Source organism: Octopus sinensis, linkage group LG10 (assembly GCF_006345805.1).
Source record: "Octopus sinensis linkage group LG10, ASM634580v1, whole genome shotgun sequence".
In the NCBI taxonomy this organism is placed as follows: domain Eukaryota; kingdom Metazoa; phylum Mollusca; class Cephalopoda; order Octopoda; family Octopodidae; genus Octopus; species Octopus sinensis.
In genome coordinates, this window is record NC_043006.1 from 966,770 (window position 1) to 981,769 (window position 15,000).

At 36.2% G+C, this 15,000-nt stretch overlaps 1 protein-coding gene across 2 annotated transcripts in view; it reads right to left on the bottom strand.

Moving 5' to 3' along the window:
- Positions 1-15,000, bottom strand: part of LOC115216525 — a 67,069-nt gene that overhangs the window by 31,703 nt on the left and 20,366 nt on the right. The window contains exon 1 of one of the 2 annotated variants that reach the window (XM_036506250.1): positions 6,043-6,248. The exons of the other annotated variant lie outside the window; for it this stretch is intronic. The gene's annotated coding sequence lies outside the window, so the exon portion shown is untranslated. Of the gene's footprint in view, positions 1-6,042; positions 6,249-15,000 lie in introns of those variants that run through there. 2 annotated transcript variants of the gene reach the window in all.

Here is a 15,000-nt window from a genome sequence, read left to right on the forward strand (position 1 = left end):
GTGACAATGAAAAAAGAAAATATTGTGAATAACGGTGGTAATGAAACTGAAGCCAATGATGGTGACAGTGTTACACCCGGTAGGCTCAGAGATTCTGGGCCGACTCAGCCTGTCCATATCCAGAAAAGGACCACCACACACGGGGTAGATGGAGCAAGCAAATTAATGCCGTGGTCATGGAGTGTTACTACCTGAGCAGCCCGATAGATGAAAATGGTGCTCAAATTAGGAGTTAGGGTTAGGAGTTACCGACAACGTATGTATGATCATTGGAGAGAAATGGGATTGTTTCAACTCACGGAACAGAGACTATGTGATCAGGCTAGAGCAATAAGAAAAAATTGTTGGTTCAGAGAAATAGAGCTTCAAAAAAACGGGTCATGGAAATAGCAGCAGAGATAACAATGAAAATACAGTTCTTACTAATAAAAGTAATCTCATATCACAGGAAAGGACCAGTAATAGTTTATTTGATGAGAGACATATAGGTGATCTAAAAGAAGACAATAAAACTAATGGTGACATGACAGATGAACAAAAGGCAATCTACAACAGAATAAAGGCAAGACTACAGGAGAACGATAGCGACATTATTTGCAAATTAAAAAAGGTTGATCGGTGGAAATTGAACCAAGAAAGAAAAATGTCAATGAAATTCTGAAATACATCAGAACAAACATCACAGGAACAAATAATTTGATCAAGGCAGCAAGTATTGTTGTAGCAGAGAACGTGGGTGTTGATGTCAAGAAAAAGAAACACAATGGGAGTGACAAAAGAAAAGATCCATAGTGGAAAAGAAGAATCCAGGCAGGGTTAGACATGCTGTCGAGGGAAAGAGAAAGGGGAGCTTAAAAGTGAACAAAAACATAGGTCACTGAAAAGGAAGTATAATATTGAAAGAAAGGGCCTGAAAGTAGTAAAGAAAGTAAAGATGGTAAAATATGACCAAAGAATGAAGGGTTACCACCAGAATAGATTATTCAGAGTAGATCAGAAGAGATTCTATAAAGACATAAATGGAGAGTGTACAGATGAAAAGCTGATACCGGATAACATCGAAAGTCAAAAGTTTTGGAATGACATCTGGAGCAAAGACATGGAGCACAAGAAGGATGCTGAATGTTTGCAAGAAAGGAAACAAACAGTGGTCTGTCCAAAACAGGCAGCACTAGTCAATTCAGTTAGGGAAGTGAAGGAAATGAGCAACTGGAAGGCCCGTGGACCAAATAGAGTTTAAGGTGACTAGATCAAAAGTTTTGGTGAATGTCATGCACGAATAGCTGGACAACTCAACACCTTGTTAAATGCCGACCAAGCAACACCAGAGTGGTTAACAATGGGTAGGACAGTGCTGTGTTTGAAAAACATAAAAAAAAGCAATACGGTAAACAATTACAGGCCGATGCCCTGTTTGCCACTTATGTGGAAATTACTGACTGGAATACTCGCAGAGTCAATGTACGAACATCTGAAAAAAAAAATGGAGTTCTGCCACATGAGCAGAAGGGTTGCAAGCGTAAGTGCAGAAGAACCAAGGATCAACTCCTGATAGACAAAACTGTACTTAGAGACTGCAAGAGGAAGAAAACTAACTTAGCCATGTCATGGATCGACTACCGTAAAGCGTACAATATGATCCCGCATTCTTGGATTATGGAGAGTATGAACATATTTGGCATTCCATCGAATGTTGAGCGATTGCTTGGAAAAAGTATGGCGAATTGGAGGACAGATCTGACAGCATGCAAAAGAAGTTTAAGGACAATATAAATTAGGAGGGGCATCTTCCAAGGGGACTGCCTGTCCCCACTGATCTTTGTACTTTAATTGATACCACTGATTCTGAGGAAAGCAAAATCTGGGTATGTATTCGAAAGCCGCCAACAAATAGTCAACCATTTGTTATTCATGAATGAGCTCAAACTTTACGGTAAAGATGAAGCCCGAGTCAGTTCCCTCGTTCAAACGGTGTATACCTTCAGTACTGATATCAGACTGGAGTCTGAAAGGATGAAAGGCAAAGTCGACCTCGGCGGAATTTGAAATAAAAATGTAGCGACGGGTGAAATAACGCTAAGCATTTTGGCCGTTTTGATAACGACTCTGTTAGCTTGAATAATAATAATAACAACAACAACAACAACGACGACGACGACGACGACGACGACGACGATGATGATGATGATGATGATAATAATAATAATAATCCTTTCTACTAAAGGCACAAAGGTTGAAATCTACCGACCTCAGTGTTTCACTGGTACTTACTTTATTGACACCGAAACGATGAAAGTCAAAGTTGATCTCGACGGAATTTGAACTCAGAACGTACCGTTAAACATTTCGCCTAGCATGCTAACGATTCTGCCAGCTCGTCACCATAGTAATAATAACAATAAGGCGAGAGATGAGATCTTCTGCCAGAAGAACAGAAATAGTTTCAAATGGACCAGCGGCCTATCATAGATCAGTAAGCCCTCCAGGACGTCAAAAGGAAAACCTAGCAACGACATGTATCGGTTGCTAAAAGACACACTCATGTATCCTAGAGCGTTTGAAGCTATTTGTAATAGCTGAGAATGTTGTCCAGCTCTTACGAAACAGTGCCAAAATGGATGCCATACTAATATCAGATCAAGGTAAGTTAGGTCAAGTCAAGATATTCGAAAGTGATACACTCTCACCACTGCTAGTCCTGGTTGCTCTTATCCCTCTTACATCGACTTTGAAAGGGGTTAAATTATGCTACGAATTTAGCAATGGTGAGAAACTCCCGTTTATGGACGATCTGAAATTATTTGCTAAAAGTGAGAAAGCTTTAGATTCACTGGTTCAAACTGATAGAGTTGTTAGTAATGATGCTGACATGCAGTTCGGAAGAGACAAATATGCGATGTTAGAGATAAAATGGCGGAAATTATCCAAGTTAGAAGGGATTAAACTCTCAAATAAGACATTGGTTTGAACAATGAATGAGGGGCAACTGTTCCAAGTGCCAAAGTGTTTCGGTTGGAGGCAGAGAGAAAAGCATTTCTACTATAAACACATGAGCAGACTCTCTAATACGATATCCTGCTGCTTTCCTGAACTGGACTAAAGAACTAAGAAACAGATTGTAAAATCAGGATGACAATGACCACGGACAGTTCGCTACATTCCACTGATGACGATAGGTTATACCTACAATGGAAGGAGTGGGGGAGAAGACTAATAGCAAAAGACGACTGTATAGAAATGGTAAAACAACTCGGAAAGATTGATTTCAGGCTGCCAAAGGAAAGGAGAAAGGAGCTGTAGGGATGGCAACGGAATACAAGAAAAGAAGAAAGCAGGAGCGAGAAAGAAATATCTGGGGAAAAGATCTACACGGTCAGTACCTCAGACAAACGCAGGACGTCTTGGTCATGGCTCAAGAATAGAGACCTTAAAAAAACATCGGAAGGACTCATAATGATTGTTCAAGGACAGTCACTGGGGGAAAATATCATTAAGACCAAAATAGACAAATCCAAGAAACGTGCAAAGCGAAGAGTATGTAATAAGAAAGAGGAATCTGTTATGCACATAATAATTACTTGTGTTTTTTGACACAGATGGAATATAGACGCAGACACGACTGTGTGGCAAAATCACTACGCTAGTACATATTACGGCAAAGAGGATTCGAAGTCGGAAGAAAATGGTATGAACATTAATGAGAAAGTGTAATATGGGACGACCAGGATAAGGTTTTATCCGATTTTAATGAACAGGGGGGATCGCGAACTTCATGCAAGGCAACCAGGTATTATGGATCTCGATCCATAATAAGGATCCAAAACAAGGGGAGAAAAGAGTGGTTATATCTGCGGACATGAATATAGCGGTCAAACAGCAGGAGAAAATAGGAAATACCAGGATTTGGCTAAGGAAATACGACGACTGTGGAGATTTTCTACAAAAGTAATCCTAATTGTTATATGGGGCCTTAGGCAACGTCATCACGAGATGAATTAATTTAGAAGTCTGCTCTTTGGGAACAGCAAACATTGTAAGAAAGCTCTTTGATATCTAAGGAAAATGGTTGTGATCTGGTATCAAGGACATTGATTTCGAATGTAAAACGTTCATGCACTCCATGAATAATGAGGATAATTTATTTGTATTTCTTACATGTTAATTAGAGAACAGGGAACAGATTTTTCAAGCGCACAAAACCTTCATAGATTGGTTGATATTAACGTGTTTGTTGACCGATCTGAGTATTTGCATGATAATTTTGTCTCCAAAAGAATCGTAGTGTGGTTGAGGTTCAATACAGGGAATCTAACAAGAATTATTGCAACACCGTGTGTTCTATGAAACATGAAAGTATAGGGTAATACTGTTGTGATCTAAATGGTATGGTTGATGATAAACCGGGAGATGTTATCTGATATGTAACACTGAGTAATTATCTTTTAATAAAAGTTTTAATTATTTCAATCGTTAGATTGCCGCCATTCTGGAGCACCACCTTGAAGAAAGGTCCAGTACTTTTTTTTTCAAACTTGGTACTTATTGTATCGGTCTCTTCTGCTGAATTGCTACTTTACATGGGGCATAAAGAAACGAAGACCGGCTGTATTGGAAGACAAGCACAGACTCAAACAGAAACACACATATACAAACATATACGTGACCAGAGTCTAAGGAGAAAAATCAGTAAATAATATAAGGCATCGAATCCAACAACTTTTATTCCAAATCATAAGATTTGTCATCGTATGGGGAGCATAAAATCTAGTCAACAGTAATGCTGAGTAAAGTAGAACAACACCAATGCACTTTACATGAAATTCACTGATGCAGCACCCATAATATGGAATCTAAAACTATCGATATATTATTTCAAATGAATATTTAAAACAATGTTTGCTTTTTAAACATTTTAGATACCCTAGCAAACTACTAGAGTTATTAAAAAAATACATATGATAAATCCTCAAGTTACATTATGTAACCTTGCGATCAAGCTACATCTGATCGACGTGATTTCGATGCAAAAGGCAAAGCAATAAACTGCACGACTACAACTGTTATATTGACCATGCAAGAACATAGTAAAAAAATCCCTCATCAAATAACCGTGCTTACACAAAACAAAAGATAATTAGGTGGGAAAATGTTGGTGAACAGCACATGCATACTTCACAGAATTTAGTACAAAATAGCCGGATAACTTTGGAAGTATTTTTCTTAAGGTTTCAACCAGACAACATAGACTAATTACAAACACCTGATCATTTATAAACCCCACGGCCAAAATTCAATTTTCGGGATTAATGTCTACACGAACTGTATTGGTCCAGACTGCTATGGAGAAGCAGCAACACAAGCTTATATTACTGCATTCTGAAGATGACCCTAGGAAGGTCTGAGAATTTTGATGAAAGATGTAGGAGCTTTATCATTTCCAAAAAGAAAGTAAAATATAATGAATAAATCCATGGAAACTCTCCAACAATGAAAAATATAGATAAAAACCTAAAGTATTGTTTGGTTGTGTTTTTGCCTTTTGAATCTCTGTTTAAGGAGAAAAATAGAAGAAAAACTTGAAGCTAAACGCACTGGAAAAAAAAAGTTAAATAGAAGAATACGATAGAAATGGTTTTAAAAAGATTGCAAACGATAAAAACTCAAAGAGCGCTTTTAGAGAAATTTCTATCTGTGATCGCTATTCTGCAAAATTGAATTGAAAGGAAGTGAATCAATAAGAAAGCCAACAATGCCTTTAAAACTCTAGACTGGAAGCTAAAGAAACGGAAGGTCTGATATTAGGAGCACGAAATCGGTATCTTGCTACAAAATTCTACCAACGAAAATAACAAAACAAGTGAATAATGGCAATCAACGCAAAGCAATGCCGTTTCCAACTGACCAGTCTTTGTATAGACAAAAATAAAATAAAATAAAATAAAATAAAAGGAAAGGAAATATAATATCTTCAGATTTTACTGAATAACTGGCAAAGAATTTCTTCTGGAAAATAGAAAAGAAATAGCAAAAACAGTCACCAACCGTCGTATGACATATATACATGGATGAGATTCTGCTGAGAAGTCTGACCAGACGGATGAAGTGACCAAAGCAAAGTACACAGATATTCACAGCGACAAAGAGAATTTTATGTGCTCTCATATATTCTTCCGAAGTGCAAGGGTCTCAAGTACAAACTGTCCGACTTTATAATTCAGATGTATGAGGCGTAGTGACGAGTAAGGCGAAGCTCCACATCTCACAACAAACAACAACCGCTTCTGTTTTGCAGCTCGATAATAATAATAATAATAGTAATAAAGAAAACTAGAGCAACGAATAAACATTGCTATGACACTTAGCTGTCCAATAATCAATCACGACTGTTCCACATATTCACCTCATAGACAAACGTCTTGCTCGTCCGCAGCGGCAGAGAAACAAAAACGAACATCACGAACGTGTAAGGGAAAGAAGTAGCTTTAAGTTTAGGGTAGACGCCTTGTAAGTTTCCTTCTTTGCATTAGAAATTACTGAACGAATGCAATTTCTTCTCATGATATTGCTTTTTGTCATTCAACACACGATCTACAAGCAAACTAGGCATTACAAACACTGCTTCCACAAACAGAACCCTCAACCTCACTTCGGACACACACACACACACACCACACACACACACACACACACACTCATACACACTCACACACACTCTCTCTCTCTCTCTCTCTCTCTCCCTCTCTCTCTCTCTCTATCCATCTACCTATCTATCTATCTTTTACAGTCTTTTTATTTCTCTCGATATACACACTTATTTACGTATAAATATATATTGATGTATACATATCAACATAAAATATATAATGCATACATACATACATACGTACATACATGCATGCATACATACATATATGCATACATACATACATGCATACATACATACATACTTACATACATACATACATACATGCATACATACTTACATACATACATACATACATACGTACATACATACGTACATATTATTAATATTTGACTGAAATAACAGTGACTCAGGGACCGAGAGTTTTGTGCGTTAATATTTATGAAACTTTGGTGAGTGCCAACGCACCAAGCACTCAGTCCTTGAGTCATTCTGTTACTTCAGATAAATAGAGATAAAAAATACAGAAATATATACTCATGTTTCGTGTTCCATGCTTCTTGTTTGCTTCGCAAAACCTTTATATATATATTATATATATATATATATATATTATATATATATATATATATATATATATATATTATATATATATATATGTATATATATTTACATACATACACATATGCATATATATTTATATATATAAGAACATACATGGCTGCTATGTATGTATTTACGTGTATTGCGCGTGTAGGTATATACATACATATACGTAAGTGTATTTTTGTATACATATATATATATATAGCCGCACACATACAGAGACCCATACATATATACGTATACCCATTTTCCTTCAGCCTCAGCTGTTTAATCCAACACTTAACTCGCCCTCCAACCGACCAGCCAACCAGCCAACCAGCCATACATTCTCACTTCTCTTCTTTTCGCTATTGTTTGTTCTATTTCCAGTGCTTACTAACATCTATAGTGTTACGTATAGACATAGACTGACCAGCTGTTGCAATGACCCAGTCGCTGTAAGTGTGACTAAGAGAATGCTGGTATATTTGGTTTACGTATCACATGATTATTGATTAACCGTTTGCTTGATTTGGAACGATCGACTTGTTAAATTGGTCTGCAGAACACATTCATTAGGCCATAGTCTGAAAAGAAGAATAACGTAAGTGCTGACATGATTATAAAGGCAGCAGCAGAGGCTATATATAACTTTTTGTTGGTTTCAATGAAAGAGTAAATATAAATCGTACTGCCCCTCTTCTTCACTTCCCCATATCACCACCGATAACATCTATCTATCTATCTATCTATCTATCTATCTATCTATCTATCTATCTATCTATCTATCTATCTATCTCGTTCTAACCCTCTCTCTCTATCTCTTTGTATATATTTATAACCTACCTATCTACCTATCTAGATACACGCACACACATATACGTATATATGTATTATGTACGTGTTTATGGTGTATGAGTGTGTGTGTATGCGCGTGTGTTTATGTATGTATATATATATATATATATATATATATATATATAGGCGCAGGAGTAGCTGTGTAATAAGTAGCTTGCTTACCAACCACACGGTTCCGGGTTCAGTTATACTGCGTGGCACCTTGGGCAAGTGTCTTCTACTATAGCCTCGGGCCGACCAAAGCCTTGTGAGTGGATTTGGTAGACGGAAACTGAAAGAAACCCGTCGTATATATATATATATATAATATATATATATATATATATATATATGTATATATGTGTGAGTGTGTGTGTTTGTGTGTCTGTCTTTGTTCCCCCAACATCGCTTGACAACCGATGCTGGTATGTTTACGTCCCCGTTACTTAGCGGTTCGGCAAAAGAGACCGATAGAATAAGTACTCGGCTTACAAAGAATAAGTCCTGGGGTCGATTTGCTCGACTAAAAGGCGGTGCTCCAGCATGGCCGCAGTCAAATGACTGAAACAAGTAAAAGAGTAAAAGAGTAAAAGAGATATAGTGCAAAATGTAAGAAGGAAAATGCACAGACTACATATATTTTTTACTTTTTCCTTTTTATATTTTTCAGTACAACTTACTACGTGAGGGAAAAAGGCTTTCCAACGGAGCTTTTCACTATAATTATATATATATATATATATGCGCACGCGTGAGTTTGCGTATAACTGTACATACTTGCATACATGTATATATGTATATATAAGTATGACTATATACTGAGGTTATCGATTTTGCGTCCGCTCCACGGATAAATTTGGAAAGGACTTAATAGAATATTTAAGAAGTTTGATTTAACAACAATTACCAGTCCTATCTTAATGCCAGCTGTGGCAGACCTACATTCGCACAAGAACTAATCATAGACATAATCAAACTACAAGATCGTGTAGATACAGAAATTTTCCAACTGCACACCAGCTACAATTAGGAAGCTTCCAGTGGGAATAAGAAGTGCACTTATCTTTCTGAGTCGTCCACCGAATAACATGGTCGTAGCCATTAGTAGCATCATCATTACGCTTTTACGATAGGAAATAGGGAAAAGAAAAATAACCAAATTTAATTCACGTTCAGAATAAATGCAGTCACTAATAAGTACCAGGTGCTGTATTTCAAGAGAAGCTAGGATACAATACGGTACCTACCACGCGTTTACGGTAGAAAAAGCTAAGTAAAATCTACATTCAGCATAAGTGTAGTGAAAATTATAACCAGTAAAATGTCTGTCTCTGTTAAGGCATTTCCTACAAACACACAAATACAACAAACTCTTCAACGGCTATACCATTGGGATTCGCTATTTCTGCTTCATAAAATCGATTAGCAGATCACACTGTAGAACCGAATACTAATACCTAGGTCCTTATTGTAACAGTCACATTCTCTCAGCAGAAAACCGCCTACATGCTCAAAGGGAATTTTACTTTCCCAAAGCAGTAATATAGAACATAGAATAATGTGAGTAAAGATTGAGAGAGGGAGGGAGGGGGAGAGAAAGAGAGGGAGGGAGAGAAAGTCAGACACAGATCGGCAGATGAGCAAACGGACAGTCAGACAGACAGCCAGATAGACAGAAAGAGTGAAAGAAAGAAAGAAAGAAAGAAAAAGAAAGAAAGAAAAGAAGAAAGAAAAAGCGAAAGAGGAAATGTTTGGCTTTCAAACATTTGGACGTACGAACATACACCTGTAATTCATCCTATAGGTATGTGCAGATGGCATTTAACATAACTGAAAGAGGTCTGTATAAACCCAGTCGTTTTCACCATTACTACTCATGTATTACAACAAATGTTCTAAAAATCTTCTTCTTTTCTTTTGCACCAAAATCCGGTTGTGGTATAATTCTAACAGGATTACAAAGACAAACGTCTTAATTAGGATAAAATATTTAGAGAAAATCAATTATAGAATACATATAACTGTATTACACAGTATTTACTGCAAACAAATCCGAAGATAATTTTTGCAAGTAAACTATCAGATATTAAATCATTAAAATTTTATAGAATTGTTTGTGTTTTATTTAAATTTCAAATATGAATTTTGCGGAAGATTATTGATTTACCAAAATAGGTTACGAATATGAGAACTGCCGGGGAGCGAGTCCTTGACTTTATTCTAAATTCTATACAATATCATACAATTCAACTGCGATAAATTCGTTTCTTTCATTAATTATCGTAAATTGTTAAAAAAACTATTGTGTTATCTGTAGTTTTTACAGAACCAACATCATACAAATGTCTTGCAACACCCGTTTGTAGAATATCTGTATCGAGCAAAATTGATGAGGTGGATGAATAATCGAAATTGATTTTCGATTTGTAGCCTCATTAATAATTGCTCGACGGAAAAATTTGTTTCATGTTGAAGTGTAGGTTTTTTCAGCTGAGTTACGTTTATGCAAATTTGATATTTAAAATAAAGTGGTTATTATGTTGAAGAACATATTGCATCCACAAGGAGTGAATTTTGTAGTTACATTACAAGAGATCAACCTGTTACTGTGTAGTGAAATCTGGTATGAATATGGATAATAAACTTCAAAAATTCAATGTCAGTCAATCAACATTTCGTGAAAATATAACAAAGTGAAATATTGTAATAAATAATGATTTTAAATTTTGACACAAGACCAGCATTTTCCGGGGAGCGGGTAAATCGATTATATCGATCCCATTGCTTAACTGGTACTTATTTCATCGACTCTGAATGGATGCGAGGCAAAGTCGACCACAGCAGGGGTTGAACTCATAAAGTAAAAGGAGACTAAACGCCACTAAGCTTTTTGCCCGACATGCTAACGATTCTGCCAGCTCACCACCTTAATATTGTAATAGATAATAAATAATTCTTTGTAATATAGGTGCAGGACCGGAAATATGGATGAGGAGGAGGAGGCTAAATAAAACTAGTATTCATTTCGTCGACCCCAGCAGTCAACAGGTACTTATTTTATTGACCCCGAAAGGTTGAAAGGCGAAGCCGACCTCGGCGTTACTCGAATTAAGAACGAAAAGACAGGCAAAGATTTTGGTAAATAATAATAATAATAATAATAATAATAATAATAATAATAATAATAATATAATAATAATAATAATAATAATAATAATGATAATAAGTACATTGTTTTGTCTTGGTATAAAAGACGGGCTACAGCAAATGTTCTGCTCAATACCACATATTTGCTTGACCTTAACCAGTTGAGTGGGTCCCTTAGTGGCTGACAATATGTGCATCTCTGATCACAAGCAGAAGTAGTGGGGGAGCATCACAGCCGTGTGTTGAATAATTCATCTCTGGAAATATGGGCATTTCCTTCAACATCCTTAAACAACTCTTATTCAGAGACCTTTTGAGTGGGAGGGGTTACTTGATCAGAAGAATATTCTAACTGGGCCCTACCTGCAAGGTTATGTGCTGTTATCTTGATATGAGATCACCATGTCGCGCATACATAACATGCATGCATATTATACATACATACGCACATATATACATGCACACATAAAAGCATACATACATACATACATACATACATACATGCATACATGCATACATACATACATACATATATATATATATACGTACATATATATATATACGTACATACATACATGCATACATTACATACATACATACATCCATCCATCCATCCATACATACATACATCATACATACATACATACATACATACATACATACATACATACTACATACATACATCCATCCATACATACATACATACATACATACGTACATACATACATACATACATACATACATAATACATCCATCCATCCATACATACATACATACATACATACATACATACATACATACATAATACATACATCCATCCATCCATCCATCCATACATACATACATACATACATACATACATACATAATACATCCATCCATCCATACATACATACATACATACATACCATACATACATACATACATCCATACATACATACATACATACATACATACATACATACATACATACATACATACATACATACATACATGCATACATACATACATACATACATGCATGCATGCATGCATAGCGTCATAGAGGACAGCTGTCCTACTGATGTGAATATATCTTTGAAAATCAAAGAGAAAAAAGATAACTGTGGACAACTGCTTCGAAACCGCCAGCTTCTACATCTGGATTACAAATCTGCATTCATTCCAATAATAGTATGGTGCAACTGGTTTTGTAAGTAAATGCCTAACTGTCAGTCGGAATAAGCTGGGATTCCCAGAAAAAGAAATTAACCAACTGACTCGCACATTACAAATATAATCTGTAGTAAGCGGAACAATAGAACTGTGCAAGACTTTTATCAGGTTTAAAATGTGACATTGTTTTTGTTATTTGCATTCCAACGATGGAGTTTTTTTATATTTTTGTTAGGAAGAATTAAAATAGTTAAAAACAGAAAAGCGCATACATACATACATACATACACACACACACACATACATACATACATACATACATACATACATACATACATACATACATACACACGTACATACATACATACATACCTATATATGCATACATATGCACACACATATACATACATACGTACATACATTCATATATACATATATACATACATACATACATACATACATACATACATACATACATACATACATACATACATACATACATACATACAATGATGGAACATTGTATCTTTCTTAGAAACCATGTCCTTCCTCAGAGGAAGAATTCAAATAATTCAAAATAGAAGAGCCCCAACACACATTCTAAATCTTTACAAATATTGCTTTTCTATTGAAGCATCGTTCACTTTAAAGTACGTAAAAATTTAGCTAATCTGGCACAGCCCATGTCTCTCCTGCCTTATTTGCTACGAATGAAATTTAGTTGGTAAACCGAACCTACATATCAGACAATTCAGATAGGAAGATTACCACCGTAAACTACTAAGGTAAAAATTAAAGTCTGTCTCAAGTGTATTCAAAGTCTCATTAGGTGAGAGCTTACACCGGTCTACGTTGTGTTCAAGGAACAGGGAGTACAAATATTTCCTAGATCCAGTTGCCTGTGCATTGCAACGTTACCTCCACACCCTGGGAGCTATCACTGGTACCAATTGGCAGATACGTGCACTGGAGTAACGTGAAACGAATCGAACCCATAACTTAAAGATCACAAGCCCTACACCTAACCCAGTAGGCCAAATGCATTTATATAAATTAAAACTATTGCAAATGTGTCATTATATTTGTGTGACGATTCGTGTGTATTCACTTTTGTAATGCGAAACCAAAGCTGCTAAAAATCAATCGATTCAGCTTAAGATTAAGGCCTTAATTAGCGTTAATATCACTATTGGATTTCCTGTCAGCAAGTTTCTAAAACATCCAACGTTTATGGAGCTGTAGTCATATAAGTGAATGTTAATGTTGATGAAAAAGAAAATGTTATTTAAAACTGAATTTCAAAAATTGTATTCTTCTGCCAGTTTAACAGTAAAAAGAAAATACAAACACAAAACAAACCGCTTTTAATTTTTCAGAATCTAAGTTATCGAGAAATAAATAGATACCATTAAAAGTTAGGCAATTCATTTCTAAATAGTTATTTCATATTAACTTGAAATGACCATATCATGTTATTTTACTAAGGAACAGAAAGAACCATCTATCTCCTCTGAATCTATACCGATTCGCTTGCTATTTACTGATAAGGTTCATAAAGAAACTTAGCGCCACTAAGTGTAATAAATGACGAATATATTTTGACTGGTTGCAATGTTGAGTATAATGCGTGTCATTGCGTCAGTAGTTCGTAAGAAACTCCATCGGGAACTGAATAGCAGGTCATGAGGTAAGCATCCTCCATTCCCTTACGCTGTAAGGGTTGAACGTGGCGTGAGGCATCGACGTCATGACTCCGGGTTTCCCCTCAACTTTCGCTTTCTGTCTTACTGTTTGTACTCGTGGGTAGGGGAGTCAGTGTGTTCCAGAGCTAAGATACCTTGAATATTGTAACCACTGTGACACCTACTGAATGTCGGGTAAATTATACCCTCTAAAATTTACTTTTATTCTTCTTTAACCAGATCCTGTTCGAAGTCGTCTCAGCTGCTTCTGGCATCACTTTAAGAGTTTAGTTTTCTTCCTCCCAGAAACTGTGTCGTTTCATGAAATCGTGGGCAGATTTTCCTCAAAAATCTCTCGCTCCACACCTCTATGGCGAGGACTTAAGCTTGGAGACTAGATTCTCCTAAGTTTGATGGCGAAAATGCCATATTTCTGTCATGTAAATGTTGTCTTCCTCTATTCCGCTTTCATATGGTACAATGAATTCAGTTAGGATCAATTGTTTTGATGAAAGTGAGTAGAGTAGTACAATATACGGTCTCATGCCACTGTTACTGATGATGTGGGGTGGTTTTGTTTCTATTTGAGAAAGTCTTTTGTGCACTCTCAGCGGTCTTCTCCATCCATTAGGCCCCGCTTCCCTGATTCAATTGGCGCAGCTGTTTCACGTAAAAAATATCCTCCACCCCATCCGCTACCGTGTAGAATATTGGAGCTTCTGGTGCCATCGTCCTTTCTCTCACGGTAGAAATTACCAGTAAGATCTCTATAAGGGCTTATAAGTATTAGCCAACATAAAACCACGCATCTTTCAGACGCATACATAAATACAAGTACAGAAATACACTCATACTCAGATACGCTCTTCTACGACTTATTGAATGAATATATCGAACATTTTCTGCAATAAACCATAACGGAATATATAATTCCTTCTACTAAAAGGAACAT